This window comes from Felis catus, chromosome F2, assembly GCF_018350175.1.
Source record: "Felis catus isolate Fca126 chromosome F2, F.catus_Fca126_mat1.0, whole genome shotgun sequence".
Lineage (NCBI taxonomy): Eukaryota > Metazoa > Chordata > Mammalia > Carnivora > Felidae > Felis > Felis catus.
Window position 1 is genome coordinate 51,080,001 of NC_058385.1, and position 17,339 is coordinate 51,097,339.

The window sequence follows — 17,339 nt, forward strand, 5'->3', positions numbered from 1 at the left end:
AGCTGTCAGCACAGAGCCCAACAACACGGGGCTCAAACCTACCAACCATGAGATCATGACCTGAGCCGAAGTCAGATGCTTGACCAACTGAGCCACCCAGGCACCCCAAACATTGTTTATTTTTAAGAAGATTTGTAATTAATAGACAATATCATGAAAGAGGTTTTAAAAACAAATACAGTCAAGGTTTCAGAAAAATATATTTTATATATATTTTTATATATAAAAATTTATATATAAATTTATATATATTTCCAAATTCATCAAGTTGTATATATTAAGTATATAGTTTTTTGTGTGTCAGTCATACCTAAAGAAAGTGGCTTAAAAAAATTTTAAATAGAATGTTTGGAGGTACCACCAAAATATTTATGATCATTTTATCACAAACTTACAGTGTAAGTCAATTTTAAGTCATTTAAACTTTGTTTTGGATGAAAATATGAATTTAAGCTGTGTTTGCAGGAGAGAAGCATGCATTTTTGCTGTTCTTATATTACATGACTCCAAATTGTATCTCTTTGGATGTGTCTAGCCAGTAGGTAGACCAGCAACATGCAGCCAGCTGTGTTTTAAGTCTTCTCATGAGAACCTTCAAGGAAAGCAAGCTAATACCTTTCTTATCTCCTCTTCAAAAATTTAGCATCTCTGTAAACACCTGGAAAGATGATTGTTCCATGGGAATTTCCCAACTTGTGCACACAAGTAATGTTGTTATTGACAAGTCGTTAAAGATGGTGTTGCTTTTATTGTTTTATTAAGAGATATTTTAAGTATTAATGTTTAAACATCTACCTATGTTTAGCTATCAACATTTTTTTCTCCAATCTAGTAAAATTTTAATATGCCATGATGCTTAAAATTTTAGACCTAAAGTTGAAATCAAATCACAGGGCACATGCCAATAAATCTGTGAGCCAAACTGGGATCTCCTAAGTGTAGGCTGTCAACAGAACATTAACCTGAACGAAAGCCCCTGTGAACTTCTAGTGTACCCTGAAGTTTAGACATTTAGAAATATTTGCCAAGTTACTACTCATCTCAGTATGAATGGCTTTGACCTTGAGTCTCTTGTATACTTCAAGATAGTTTAATTTACTATATTAACAGTAGCTCTAGTGGACATCACATTCATATGGAGCCAGTTTGACAACCTTTGAAAAATCAGCAGATAAAATAAAGATTTTTTCAATAGTTAGAACTCAGGGCAAGCAACAGGCACTTATTTTCTTTCCTTTCTTCCTCACCATGGAATAAAACACCAAGCATACTGATAATTGTTCAGACAAACCCATGAGTCATATTATCGCCACTGCACAGACCCCCAAGAAGCACAGTAAGAAATAATAAACACTTGAGGATTTACTGATGCTTGCATTATTTATTGGGCTTGCCAATGATTGGCTACACATGGAAGAATATTTCACAAGAACATTATAATTTATTAGACAACTTCTTCACTACCTCAACATTTGAATTCTGCATCTATGCACAAGGATTCTCTCTTCCACTAAGGCAGTGCAAGTCCTTACAGACATTTGTTCTATAAGTAGTATCTAATATTTTTAATTAACACCAGATAAAATATCAGTCACTCTTCCCATTGAAATAAAAATTGACGTAACCAGTATTATTTCATCAGTTTCTTAATAGTCTGCATTTAGTCATTAAGTATTTCAAAAATTTCTTCACACAGAATCCGTAATTCATTCAGCTAATATGTACGCATATGATTTTGCATATAATTTCAAGGCGCTTATGGACCTATTAAAGCTCATCTGTAGTCTTCTTTATTTTTTATTTATTTATCTATTTATTTTAATCTTTATTTACTTTTGAAAGAGAGACAGACTGTGAGCAGGGGAGGAGCAGAGAGAGAGGGAGACACAGAATCTGAAGCAGGCTCCAGGCCCTGAGCTGTCAGCACAGAGCCCGACACGGGGCTCCATCTCTCGAACCGAGAGATCGTGACCTGAGCCAAAGTCAGACACTCAACTGACTGAGCCACCCAGGCGTCCCATGTAGTCTTCTTTAGATTCACAACTTCATACTTGGTAGACAAGGGGGTTTGTATGCATGACAGTTTTGAGCATAAATCTGTGAAAATTCTCTACCAAATTAACTTTATATTTCGCTAAGAGACGATGTGACCTGCATATAACTGTGGGGCGGGGGTTGTCAAATGATCCTTTACCAAGATATTTCCCTTTGTAGTTCTTAAGTAGCTGGGCATTCTACCATATTACTGTTGATGTCATCGATGATAACGTGGGTAGTAACCATTAACATTTCAGCCCACAAACTTGGCAGTCCTTGGCAATCATTTTCATGGTTCTAGAGAATTCTCTGGTCAAAGATTGGTGTTGCATCTGTCAGGTGCCAGTCTCATCAAAAGTGTTATTTCCACTGTCTTAATGTTCTTGTGCTTCTTGCCATCTCTGTGTAGTTCCCTGAGAGTTCCTGGAGAGTTTTGATGATCAGGGCAAAGACAGAAGGTACCAGCTCAGTCTGGGCTTGTCTGTTCTGAATGGTCAGTTTCATATAATCCTGACCCTCCTAGTCATCAGGTACCTTGACAATGTCATCACCAACGTTTTTTAGACCGAACCAGGGGACCAGTTTTGGGGACCAGACAACGTTTGGCACCAACTTTCCCACCAGTGAACCTCAGTATAGGACTTTGCTTTTGTTAAGGTCAAACTTGGATGGCGTGGCAAGGCAGTTTGGGTGGCCTAAGCCCAGATGTAGGACCACGAAAGACACTTACACCTTGCTCTCTTCTGATTGGAAAGCCCTTCATGTAGCTTTTCAATGTGAATCTTTTGTTGTAGAAGGTGCTCTCTTATAAGCAAATATGAGTAATATTTCATGTGTTCATATATTTTCTATATAATGTTGCTGTGTTCCAGAACACAGCCAAGAAAGATGAGAAAACAAACAAAAAGCACCCACATTTAAATGTCGGTATACATTTCAATAGATGCAAATATAGATTTTGGTTTGAACCAAAACTTGAATATCTTTACCCAGAACGTCTATACTCTTAATTTAAGCACAATCCACACAGGCTGATTAGTTGGTTTCCCAGCTCACACTGGCTTAGAAAACGAAGTGTCTGTTGGCAGCAGCAGTTCCAGCAATGCGGGGAAGTGAACAACAACCACAAAAATCCCACTAAAGAAATAAAAAATAAAAGTGCCGAGTCCTTAAGGAATAGAGGAACTACCTGAATAACCCTTGAGGACGGTTCTGTAAAACAGTGCTTCAAATGATTCTCTGTTCTCTGACCTCAGTTTAAAGGGAAAAAAACCCAAAAGGAAATACTTGAGATTTTAACAAGAGTTCCAGTAAAGGGTGGTCAAATAACAACTTTGCCTTGAACGTAGTAACTAATACAGATCAAACAACTGAGTCATAGATTATGACAGGTAAATGAAATGTAGTTGTAATCATCTTGCCCATTTATTTGATGCAAATTGTTCATGTCTGTGTGAATACTTGAATTGCATTAAAGTTTTCTCTGCTGTTCCTCATGCTCAGTAATTTACTTAGGTTGTTCCCATCTACTGGGATGGTATTAATGAATATTCATGTTTATAAGGAGGAATACACAAGCATACGGGGGATGTGTATTTGGCTGCAGAATGAGAATTCCGTATAACCTGTTTCACAGAAATATTTAGTTTGGATAAATTTTACTTTCTTTTCCTCAGAGAACAGTTTCATCTGTCTTGCTTGCTGATACCTTTGATTGCTCTTATATAAACAGTAAAGACACTTTGCAGCTATAGTTTTTCTAGGGCTTCTGGGCAGATATGCTTTTAACAGCTTTTTCAAGTCTTCTTAGGAATGTTTCAGAAATGGTAGGTTAGAGGTTGGTGCAAAAAAAGTCAACAATTGTAAGGAAATCACTGCCAATACGAATAATGGATGTCATACTTTTAGGTCTGTTTTGGAGAGGGTTGAATTTTTATGTTTTTCTCTGCAAGAGTGCTTCCTTACAGCCCCCTTTTCTTTTCCCTATATCCTCACCTAACCCCAGAAATTACTGTATTTGGCTTAAAATTACTAAAAATTGCTCCTTAATATTGGGGCAGTCTGGCTAATGGATCTAGGTCAAAATAATTGATCCTGAAGACAAGGAAATCCACCCAAATCCTTTCTTTATGCTCTTCTTAATTTCATTACATGCTTCACAGACAGCCAAAGCTGGGTTCAGAAATGGCAACTATTACACAGTGTTTAAATCCATTTGCTTCATATAGGTCTGTTCCATCAGAAATAAAATATTTCACAAACACACTTTTATCATCCTCTTCCTTGTCTCCTACAAAGGTTAAAACAGAGAAGAAGGGGGAGAAGTACAAAGAGAATTGGTCAGTATAAATATGAGAGATATTGGTTAATGCCAACATAATAGTGTTTATTCTAATGTAATATGAAGAATAAAGCAATAAAAAGATAATGGTAAATAATTTTCATGGCATAGAAATATGCCCTAAAGACAAATAACATTGTAAAAATAATAAAATTACCTTTAGTTATGGGTGTGCAATTCTATATTATTAAAATACCAGAGAAATCCAGCACACCAATATATGAATAGAATTTTTTAGAGTCATGGAAAATAGACAAGAAAACAGTTTTCATATGGAGCTTAAGAAATAAATTAAAAAGTTAAAATACTGGTCTGTTTTATTGATTTATTCAATATATAGTTACTATATATGCCTACTGTGTTGTCCAGGTGTTGTCCTAGGTATCAAATAGAGTAGCGAACGTCTTCCTTCAGGAGCTTATATTCCAAGAGGGAAAACAACGAAAGGTAAATACATGCATAATGTGTGTAATTTGTTAAATGCTAACAAGTGTTGTGGAGAAAAAGAAGGCAGAGAGCAAAATCAAACACAGAGGAGGTTTGAAATTTAGACTGGGGTGGTAAAGGAAGACCTCACTGAGAATTGGGACATTTGAGAAGGTCCAAAGTAGCTAATCATGCAGCTGACTTGGGCAGGAATGTCCCAGGTAGAGGCAGGAGTGCTTTGGCACATTCCATGAACAGCATGGTGTAGCCCAGAGTGGTTAGACAGAACGAGCAGGAGAGAGTAGCATATGAAGCCAGAAGACCCAAAAAGGGAAATTGAGAAGGAGCAGCCAGTGAGGTCAGAAAACCAGGAAAGGGTGCTGAGCACTGCTAGGAATTTACCCAAGGGATACAGGAGTACTGGTGCATAGGGGAATGTGTACCCCAATGTTTACAGCAGCGCTTTCAACAATAGCCAAATTATGGAAAGAGCCTAAATGCCCACCAACTGACGAATGGATAAAGAAGATGTGGTTTATATACACAATGGGATACTACTTGGCAATGAGAAAGAATGAAATCATGACATTTGCAACGACATGGATGGAACTGGAGGGTATTATGCCGAGTGAAATAAGTCAGAGAAGAACAAATACCGTGTTTTCACTCATATGTGGATCTGGGGAAACTTAACAGAAGACCATGGGAGAAGCGAAGCGGAAAAAAAATAATTACAAACAGAGAGGGAGGGAGGCAAACCACAAGAGACTCTTAAATACAGAGAACAAACCAAGGGTGGATAGGGGTAGGGGAGGGGGGGGAAATGGGTGATGGGCATTGAGGAGGGCACTTGTTGGGATGAGCACTGGGTGTTGTATGGAAACCAATTTGACAGTAAGTTATATTTTAAAAAGATGTGCTGAGTGGAAGCCAAGGGAAGAAAGTGTTTTAAGGAGAAGCTGTGTTCAGTTTTTCTGGTATTTAAGTAAAACAAAAATCTAAGAAATGATCCTTGGATTTAGCAATGTCCTTGTGATATTGACAAGATCAGTTTCCTTATAGATATAGCAGTGAGCACATAGTGGAAATTGGGAGATAGAAAGCAGAGATAACCTACTTCAGAGAGTTTTGCTGTAAATTAAAGCAGGTAAAAAAGAACCTGGGGATCGTATTTTCTTGTTCTCCTTGTTTATGATACAGAAATTATGATATGTTTCATGCTGGTGGGAACGATCCACTTGAAGCTGAAAAAGAAATGATGTTTGCAGGAAAGAAGGGAGCATCTATCACCAGTGGGGGGTTGACGGTAAATAAAGTCATGGTTAATTATAGTCCATAATTACGGTCATGGCAGCACTGTATATATACAGTCCATATATACAGAGTTGATGTGGAGGAGGAAACAAAGTTTTCTTCTGATTACTACAATTTTCTTAGGGAGGGGGAAGCAAAGTTGAGAGAGAATGGATGGGGAATAGATGTTAGAGAGCCAATGGACCAGGGAAATGCAGTGTGATTGCTGGGAAGCACTGATGACCCACTCAATGGTATTGGTCATGAATTTAATTTGAGACAGGATTGTTGTGTTTTTCTTCAGCTAGTCCACTGCTTTAGTTGTAAATGCAGAGTAGGTGGAAAGTTGGATTGAACATGGTTGGAGTTTTGCCAGACTAATCCGTTGAAGCAACAGGGAGTGAGATAATGGAGGATATTTGCAAGGAAGGGCTTACGATGAAGGCCAGCATGTAAGCTGGGTAAGCAGGGGGGCAAGGACACAGGGGATGCAAGACAATGGGGAAAAAGGTGGCAAAATTGGATTTTAGGTAATGGTGAAGTTAATGCTGAAATCAAGGCTCTAGAAAGAGTGAAATAGAATGGTAAGAGCTATGGTTTGAGAATGGGATGCCTAAATGTGAAATTATACAGAGGAGTGCCACAATTGTTGGCAATTTTAAAAAGGCCTAGAGAATGAGCAGTTGAGATGGGGTAGAGAGCCAGGTCCCTGGAGGAGAGGAGGTCAAGGAACTGAGAGTCCATGTGACTGACTGCCTGGATATAGTGGAGTCACCAAGTCACCAAGAAGAAAATCAGGAGTACTTGAGAAGTTCCAGGAGCTGAGTTAGCTGTTTCACCTGCAGGTAAAGCGATACGCTCTTCGTGGAGTAAAATCGGCTACCGCTCGAGAGGGGAAGAGCAAGGAGGCAAAGTGAATGTTGATAGAAGAGGCTGAGGCTATGGAACATTTTGCTGGTAATTTCCCTTGGGTATCAGCGGAAAGGTTTGGGGATTGGTGAAAGATGAGAGAAGAAATATCAGTCAGGCTGTACGAGGATTATATTATGGGGCTGAGGGTCACAAGAGTCCTGGGCTTCTGGGAATGACTGATAAAACCAGAGATCAAGTTGACAATAAGATTAAGCACTTTTTTTATCTATTCTTTTTTATTGACATGTAACTGACATATAACATTATCTTAATTCTAAGTGTACAACATCATGATCTGATATTGCACATATATGATGAAACGATCACCACCTCGATAAGTCTAGTTAGTGTCCATCAGCACACAGGATTAGTCCCAGTTGTATCAGAACTCAGAGATGGTAGTGAGCTATGAGCTTCCAATGAGGAATAGTGTGGGGCTGGCCAGGAATACGCAGGGGTCTGGGTCTCCTCAGTCCCCTGAGGGCGAGAAGAAAATGTGTGTATTGGGGGCGGTTAGTCTTATCTGAGCCACTCAGGCCTGCGGGGGCCTCTTGACTCCCTTTGCCAAACAGAAAAGCCCTTCTTAATGAAGCAGGCCCTGTGTGCCTATAGTTCTTCATTTGCGGTACTTTGTATACTAACTACCAACTCATTTACTGGAGCAGAGGCTCACAACAAATGCTCTTCCTTTAAGTTACTTTTGTGTCTACCATGAAGTAAGAACGAACATATTATACTGCCCTCTTTCAAGCATGTATTTTTCATGCACACAGTCCACAAGAACACGTTTTCTTCCATTGGCCCAAGCTTCATAATGTTCACAGATTTCTTTTATCATTTTCTGCTTAGTTCAAAGTGCATTTTTTCCCCTGAAAGGCAGCTATAAAAAATAACAGTAATACATATTTGAATTATTACTGGAAGGGCATGTGGACTTTTTTTTTTGCCCTTCAACATAGGAGATCACTTTTAAATCAAATCAGGTGAACCCCAGACTTTAAAAGCATCGTAAATATGTGTGTTGTACACTTGCAAATAGACAAACTGTGGAAGTGATCTCTGACTTGCCTGCAGAGCTAGGATGGGGTACATGGGGGAACACTGACTTCCGCCCTTTCCTGGCTCTTTATAATTCTTTTTATACTCCCTGTGGAAGTACATATACTCCTAAACGGTTTAGCCATGGTGCATCAAATATGTGTGAGCACTTCCATCAATACCAGGAAGAAGCACTCCTTCCCTCAGTTCGCCTTGCTACCCTTGCATGGACAAGAAGAGGCCTCTTACCTGTAGTCATAGATGCATTCAACACATTGGTGTGGCACTTCAACTAGACATTGAGGTAATGTAGATCCAAAATAGATCAAGTTCATCTTCTTCTCATGGAAGTCACTGCCTAGTCAGAAAGGCAGATACTAACAAATGTAGCCTCACAAACTGAGTCCATTATAGAAAAGAACACAGTTCTCTGATGGCATGTAACCAGGCAAACACACCGAGACTCCATGTGAGTTTTCTGTGTGTGCGCGTGTGTGTGTGCGTGCGCACACATTAGGGAAGGTCAGGGAAATCTTTCTTGAAGAAATGATAGTTGCATGGGCTGAATTTGAAGGATGAACTTAATCAAATAGGAATAGGCTGAAGATTTCTAGCCAGGGAGAACAACATGCGCAAATGGCCAGTGGCAGTGAGGGAATGGTCCATTTGAAAAATTTAAAGAAGGTCAGTGTGGCTAGACTAAGGACAGAGAAATTACGTGGAGGCAGCCTGGGCCATATCTTACAGTTTCATGCAGGAATTGTTTTCTCCTCTTCTGTGGCAATTTTTGGTACGGTCAATCCCAATTATCTCAATGATCTTGAGGAAACAATAGGGTCGTACATATGTTACGTCTTAAGCATCCACAAAACTACCCACACAGCAAGCTCTAGCTCGTCTTTTCATAATCAATTTGAACATCATATGTTCTCTGTCTCTGCTCCCTTAGTTTTTTTTATGTATCCTTACACTATATAACCCTTAACAAACTATATTACAGAATTGGCTTTCTGTATTCTACCCCTTCACAGAGACTGTATTATATCATGTCTACACAGTACCTTACAGAGTGACTGCCTGATAGTAAATTAGGTCAATTTACTGTTGCTTAATAAATGTTTATTGAATTGAATTACCCAAAACATTTCAGATTCTTCAGATAAAGACATCACATAAAACAGCTTGTTAGGATATGTGCATGGACACGATCTAATGCATGTGTTTACTGAAATAAAGGCAGGGAATATATTGTAATGATATTTAATAAGAGAATATGCATAAGGGTATTTTTGGAAAAAAAATAATGAACTAAACCAAACAAGTTACCAATGTTATCTTTAACCTATATATGTATCATATATTACAGTAAAACCTGATTATCAATCTATAGCTTCAGACAACTGTGCTCTCAGGGTAGGATATGTATTAGTATCCAGGGTTTGTCATCTATTAGGAATATATTGGCTTGTTTACTTTCTAACAATTAAGAATAATTTTTGAAAATAAACTTAATGTTGCAGAATTAACACCAGTTTTTAAAATTCATCCCAGTTGTGATTTTAATGTCCAGTTATGTACAGGAGAGTGACAGTCCCATCTACTGAATTGTATAAATGTCCAACCAAATAAAAATGCTTATTTTTAGTAAGAAACCTTTGAAGTGTAAGGAATATATACTGAAAACATCCTTCATCTCCTTTGGAGCTTTGGGTAAATGAATGGTGACTGGCTTTTTAGAAGAAGATCTTTGCGTCTCATTACACAGCAAAGTTATGGAGTATATAGTGTATCATATAAAAACTTTTTGACCCAACTGTTGGGAATTTTATAGCCCCTTTCAAGATAATGCTAAGTAGTAAAATATCATTCCCAGTATATTTATGCTGGAATATTTGGGGAAAATATGTCATTAGTAATTACCATTATTTAATGATAATGGTAATCTGAGCTTTCAGTTGGAATGTTAAGCCTTTTCTAGTTAGTATTTCACATTGCATAAAATACCAAAGTAATCACAAGTGCTCATTTGAAATGTTCTTGTTTTATTGGTATACAGGTACTAGTCATACATTACTGATTTTAAGAAAACTTGTGAAAACATGTGACAGAATCATCTGTATTCTCCTAGCATATATGTAAGAGAATAGGAATACTAAGAGAATACGTATATATGTGTGTATGTGTGTCTGTGTGTGTGTGTGTGTGTGTGTGTGTGTGTGTGTGTGTTATAGGAGTTATATAACTGTAGAGCTTTTCATAGTTGATACACGATGTTACATTAGTTTCAAGTGTAAAACACAGTGATTCCACAACTCTGTACATTACACTGTGCTCACCAGGAGTGTAGCTACCATCTGTCACCATCCAGTGTTATTACAATACCATTGACACTTTTCCCTCTGCCGCGCCTTTTATCCCCGTGATTTAGCCATTCTATAACTGTGGAGCATTTTCTTCTCGTTGTTCTTGGTTCTTGGTTTCGGTGAATTTTGATCCAGTGGGGATAGCAAGTACGATCTTGAGCCTCAGTTCTTCAGCAACAATCACATCTAAATCAGACACAGTTGCCCCTATTTCCCTTTGTTAAGTCTGACACAATCTTTAGGTTGACCCAAGGAAACCATGCTTGTTATTGCAGGGACCAAATATTGCCTTCAGGACATTGTCAATTTGCCCTGCCATTCCTGGAATAGAACTAAAAATGTTTTGAAGCTAGTAGGTGTGTGAAATAATGCTATGTTGAAAACATGTTATTTTTCTTTGAAATATATGGATGCTTGAATGAACTCAAAGGGTCTGTGACACAGGAAAAAAATTTAAATAGCAATTAAGGCATTTTTTTCTTATTTCAGCATATAAAGACAAGGGAATGTAATGGTTTTAATAATTAAGGATGCAGACTAATGATCACATTTTGCAGTACTAATAAAAACTTCCTGTTATCATCTCTGTTTTTAAGAATGAAGAAGGCATTTCCTTAATGCACTTCACTGCTCCCCTTGCCAGCTCTGTTCAGGCTCGGAATTTGATAATAACATTCCCAAATTGTAAAAATAAAAAAAAAATAGCATTAAAATTGATTTAAGTCCCACTTTCCAAATCAGTTAACCCAAAGGTTAAGTGCTACTGCACTTGACCTAAGAGAGAGTTTGGTCCCCTTTTATAAGACCTGAGTGTAAAGAATAAAGACAGCGTTTTTCTTCTTCTCTTTTTTAAAGAAGCCACATGTAATGTTCTCTGAGTTAAGTTTTACCATTCATAATGAATGCAGTCTCGCCATTCAAATGCGACCATAAGTACACAGAAGATAAGAATTTAATTAAATGTAGATTAAAACCAAACAGGAAAACACACTAGCTGATAATTTTATCCCATCCTCTGGCCATATTTTTTATACTTCCTTCTTGTTCTTCTTTGGGCTATAGCTTATCAACATGCCGATAGCACCATAACTCATTACATCTGATGGTGCGGTGGAAATGTGCGGGCTCTGTGCTCGGATTTCCGAGGCACTTAAAATGCAAAGCATGTAAATGTCTCTGTTAAATATAGTAGTGTGGTAACACTGGTGAAAAGGAAGTGATTCTGAAGAAATCCTTAAACCTCTTACAAGATGCATTAGTATTGCACAGTAGCAAATGAAATTTTCAAAGTGGAACCAATTCATGTATTCACACGTCTGTGGTATGGCTTAATATTTTGAGGTTGAGCTGCTTCAGCAGTTGGCAAGTTTGGGTACCAATCAACTCGCTTAGTTTACTCCAGTGTGCGTAGGGTTTGCTAACAGGCATCTGTATCACTTTGTAGGAAAATGGTGTTTTTTCCATTGTTGACCATAATGTAGTAACAATATCTTTGTGCTTGAATGTTGTTCTCATTAATCTTCTGTAAGACATCTCTAAATGAGTTCCTATTATTTGATCTGAATCTATCGGGATCATGAAGGTTGAGTCCACAAAAACTTCAAAGATAAAAGGTGGAAAAAAAAGGCATTAAGACAAATATATACAAAGACAATTTGTGTGTGTGTGTGTGTGTGTGTGTGTGTATAATCAGTTTATCTCATTTTTTTCTAATAATTGTTTCTAATCATTTTAAAAATAGGCAATGAACAGTTAGAATAAATTCTTGGTCATTGTAAAGGAAGGCTCTAGACCAAACACAATATTTTAAAATCCGAAAGAGAATATATGTTGAACTTGTTAATTAAATATTAAACTAAGGTTTAGAATGGCAATGCATTCAATGTGCAATCTTGATTTATTAAGTACTAGTAAAAGATAATGGAATCATTTATATATTTGCATTTTTTTTCTAAAGCTAAGAGCCTTCCGAAGTATAACACACTTTTTTTTTTTAGAGCAGGCATAACATGTCAAGGGCATTCTGTCTTTGGAAAGGTAAATAATTGGTTGCTTTTTTTTTCTTTTGGCAATGGGTTATTTGGCTCATACTAATGAATAGAGTTTTTCAATTAAAAATTGATCTAAAAAATGATTTATGATTTTGCTTCTTTATTGTAATTTTGAAGTTCTTGATGGTTTGAAGTACTAAGCCCATAGCCCATAGCACCACTTTCTCTGCATTAATCGTCACATGACCACTTGGCACCCAAATTGGTGTATATGACACATTGACACAGGTGCCAATTTCACCTTTAGGAATAAATCAAAAAGACTAATTCAATTTTTAAAGATACCAGAAATTTCACCATCTAGGGAAACAATGTTTCATGGAGCGAACCTCTGTTTTCTTGCCATTAAATCACAGACGAAAAAATGAGAGTCCCAGTATAGAAATGAGCTGAATTGCTGGCCTTAGTCGGGCATAGGGACTTTATCCAGACTACTGGAGACATACAGAGGCATCGGTAATCTCTATCAACTCATTTTCCTTCCGTTCGCTTTTCATAAAGCTGTTTCAGTGGCGATATTAAGAAGGAATAAAATAAAACTATAGCAGGTAAAACTGAAGTGCAAAATGCGGGAACATATTTTGGGGTCTTGGAAGGATACGTTAAAAATGCTTTCGTCCGGGTGCCTGGGTGGCTCAGACAGTTAAGCATCCGATTCTTGATTTCAGCTCAGGTCATGATCTCAGGGTTCTTGAGCTTTCTGCTGGGTGTGAAGTCTGCTTAAAATTCTTTGTCCCTCTGCCTCTCTCTCTTTCTCTCAAAACTAAAATAAAATAAATATTACCCCCCAAAATGCTTTTGTCTGCTAAAAAGTTTTAAATATAAAATATAAAAAGAAAACCTATTAAGTAGTCTGCATACATCTGTGTAATGTGTAAGAGGTAAAATTTCCAGTCTCTAAGGCACTCTAAAAAAATGATAGATTTAAAAAACAAAACAAAAACTTAAAGATTTCTTTAAGCATTAAGTGGAATAAATTCTTCTCTTTCATCAAACATGTATTTAAAGGGAAATGGAGAAAAATATCTCTATGAAACAAGCATTACTTCCATCCACCGTGGGCTCCAGTCTACCTTGGATTCTTTTCCTTTAAGAAGCTCTCAGAAGTTCCTGTACACGCTGCAGAACGCTATTGTGTATGTCCTGTCATGTTTGTGTTTTTCTCCGTGTAGGACTGCCAGCCCTTCAAGAGAAGTCCTACATCCTGCCAAGTGACTGTTAGGTCGTAACCAACAAATACCGTTTTTTAAGAATAGAGAGAATGAGAGGGAAGAAGGGAGTGAGAGGGAGGTAAGGAGAATGGAAAGAAGGAGAAAGAAAGGAAGCTTAGGGGGCAAAGAAGGGACAGACAGAAGGAAAAAGGAGAGAAAGACAGAAGAAGGGAGGCAGAGGGGAATTTAGCCACCCAGAAAACTACCCTTCTGTTATCTCTAGTACTTTATCATGCTGGAAATGTTGCCAGTTTCAGAAATGAGAAATGAGCATGATGAATATTTTAGGGAGAAAAACACAGAGGTAGGGGAATGTAAGATTGCTTCTGGGCCACATCCATGAGTGTCCATGACAGAAAACAAAGAACAAGAAATCGACATTTGGTAATGCTTTGTCAAGCACAAGACACAAAGAACCAAATGGAGCTAGTGTTTATTGGATACCCACTGTGTGGGGAGACTCTATATGTTATTTCATTGAAATCTTAAAACAAAAAGCAAAAACAAAAAATCCCTGTAGACTGAATTCTCCTTATCTTACAGATGTAGAAAAACCGAACCCGAGAAGTAGGGGTAACTTACCTATCATCAAAGAGTGAATAAGGGTGCCTGGGTGGCTCAGTTCGTTGAGCATCCGACTTCGGCTCATGATCTCGTGGCCTGTGTGAGTTCAAGCCCCGCGTCGGGCTCTGTGCTGACAGCTCAGAGCCTGGAGCCTGCTTCCGATTCTGTGTCTTCCTCTCTCTCTGCCCCTCCCCCGCTCATGCTCTGTCTCTCTCTGTCAAAAATAAATAAACATTAAAAAAAAAAAGTTAGGGGCGCCTGGGTGGCTCAGTCGGTTAAGCGTCCGACTTCAGCTCAGGTCATGATCTCGCAGTCCGTGAGTTCAAGCCCCGCGTCGGGCTCTGTGCTGACCGTTCAGAGCCTGGAGCCTGTTTCGGATTCTGTGTCTCCCTCTCTGTCTGACCCTCCCCCATTCATGCTCTCTCTCTGTCTCAAAAATAAATAAACGTTAAAAAAAATTTTTTTTTTAAAACCAAGTTAAAAAAAAAAGAGTGAATAGAATAGATTCCATGAATGGATATGTCACAGTAGCATCTCTCAGTTACTTGTCTCTGAAACTAACTCTGCTGTCTCCAATGCTGTGACTTTAGTTAATTGCATGTGCATTTTATCTGAAATAAAATCACCTTAGTAAGATACTCCAAAAGTACTTTGTAAGCTGCAATATTTTAACTTAAAATATTTTAAAAATTTTATGACTAGTATATAAAATTGTGACTTTTTAAATCAATATTATTCAAGGCAGGTGAAATCAGATTGGTGTAATAAAATCTTTCTGGAAATTATAAAAACAATATTTCTAAGTACTGTTGTAGAAGTTATTTGTCACAATTTTATTTGGGTGCCTGAGAGATTAGCAATTTTGTTCCATATAGCTTATGTGTCTATTCTGATGACATATCTTTGATGAATACACTTTGAGCTGTTGTCTTTTTTTGTTTTTAATTTTTTTAATGTTTATTTATTTTTGAGAAGGAGAGAGACAGACAGAGTGCAAATAGGGGAGGGGCAGAGAAAGAGAGGAAGACACAGAACCCGAAACAGGCTCCAGGCTCTGAGCTGTCAGCACAGAGCCTGATGCGGGACTCGAACCCACAAACAGTGAGATCATGACCTGAGCTGAAGTTGGACACTTAACCGACTGAGCCACCCAGGCGCCCCTGAGCTGTTTTCTTAAGGGCGAAATGAGCAAGAGTAATGCTCATAATTTGCTTGATTCAGAAGAGCAACACTGGTAGAGAATAACTAATTTTGCCAAGAGAGAGATTGGTGAAATGTATCCTAGAAGCAACTATGACATTTTAAATGTAAATGTAAGAAATATATTTGGGGGGGATGGGTATACAAGAAGAATTTTCATAGAAACAGGCTTATCCTGCAACAAAGCTACTAAAGACTGATCTGACCACCTAGGATATTTTAACTCTGCCCTTTGTCTGAGGGAGGCCGTGGTCCCATCAAGCCCTGTCATAACTGAATTATCAGTTCAGCATGCAGACTTTTAAGTGAATAGAAGGGAGATTTTTCCAATCAAATTTGGTGATGTCTTCAAAATATTCTCTATGTTAATCCAGCGCAAACAGTAGGGAAATGTGAAGAGGTAAAATGTTTCCCTACCAGCAATCACACCGGGTAGACTTTAAACATTTCTATTAATGCTCAGAAGTACAAGCCTGATTTATTCCCCCCTTTCCAAACTGTGTTACATTTACACAGAAAATCCAGAATGGATTACAGGAGCCTGCGTGGCTAGGAAAAAAAAATATGTGTCTCAAATAATTAAATAAAATAATTATAACACAGAGTAGAAGTTAAAATATTACTAAAATATTTCTGTTAGTGGGGTAGTTTAGTCACCTCCACGGCAGTGGCAAAATTGGAAGTCGGGTTGTAACAAATGCGTGTTACAGCATTAAACAATAACACGTTCTTGCCGGGAAAACTAAAATGACAGGTGTGGCCATTGATGCTTCAAGCATATACTCTGACCTCAAGACTCACAATCTGCTACAGTCTGTAGAGCACATACTGTGGAGTCAGAATTATGTTGAGGGAAGGGACTAGAAAATGTCATATTCATATTGTTTACTGTAAAATATGTATTTCAGTGTCTTATGGAGATAGCATTTAAAAAATAAAATGGAAATAAACATCTCCCTGACTGCTTACTTCTCCTTCTCATTTTCTTAAGCACAGAAGGAGGTGTGTGAATGATGGAGGCTATTTTTATGTAGCTTTTAAAATGGATGATGCTGTGGTATTTGACCTTAGGTACATTATAAAAAAATTTTTTTTTCAACCGATTGTCTCTTAGTTATATTTGAAACTGGATTCTTGCTGCATTTTTTATTTAAATGTGTTGCCTTAATGATCTGGCCTCATAGATTTCAGAATTATGCAAAAGATGAAAATAAAACTAGCATTAGTTAAATTCATATTTCTGAAATACATTCGTTATTACATTTTGTAGTTCTCTGTAGAGCATTACTTTGTGCTTGGATTTGCTCATATTTCCAATTCTGTCTAATTCTCCGTCACAATTTTTACATTATAACCCACTGAAGATTTTCCTTTTTTTTTTCATTTCGGTAACCATTATTTGAATCATAAAAAAATGCATTACTGTATTCATAATGTACTGCTCATGTGACAGTTTTTGAACTTTAATATTCTTTTCTGTAATGTGCCGGCTTAGCAGCCTATAAAAGAGACATATTGTTTGTAATGTTTCTTACCCACAACAAATGATGTGATTCTGGGTTTTATGAAATGGCAGTAGTTTTCTAAATTTGTGATTCTTCTGTGTTCCGTTGTCAAGAACAGTTGTACATCTGCTCGGCACAGACTTTCCGAGACTATGAACTTTAATTGAGGAAAAATAATGAGGGTTCAGGGACTACTGATATGGAGTCGGTTGCAAAGCAGGTGCCCTGCTGCCAGATCAATGGATTATTTACTCCTTTGTCATAAACAGGAAACAGTTGGTTGTTTGTGGTGACTACGCGCATATTTTAAAGCCCATGTACATATTTTCTCCTTCCCTGTCAATGTAGAACATTTTAAATAGTGCTTAGTTTATGATTTAGCATAACTATATAGAGTA

General features: G+C 37.6%; 1 protein-coding gene and 1 long non-coding RNA gene across 4 annotated transcripts in view; one reads left to right on the forward strand and one right to left on the reverse strand.

Annotated features, from left to right (window-relative positions):
• Nucleotides 1-17,339, forward strand: part of ZFPM2 (zinc finger protein, FOG family member 2) — a 467,130-nt gene that overhangs the window by 402,904 nt on the left and 46,887 nt on the right. The gene's annotated exons all lie outside the window — the stretch shown is intronic.
• LOC123383012 lies at nt 1,919-14,319 on the reverse strand. Its single transcript, XR_006592186.1, has 3 exons — nt 14,255-14,319; nt 8,297-12,008; nt 1,919-4,327 (listed from the first exon to the last, which is right to left on the reverse strand). It is a non-coding gene; the product is annotated as an uncharacterized LOC123383012 (long non-coding RNA).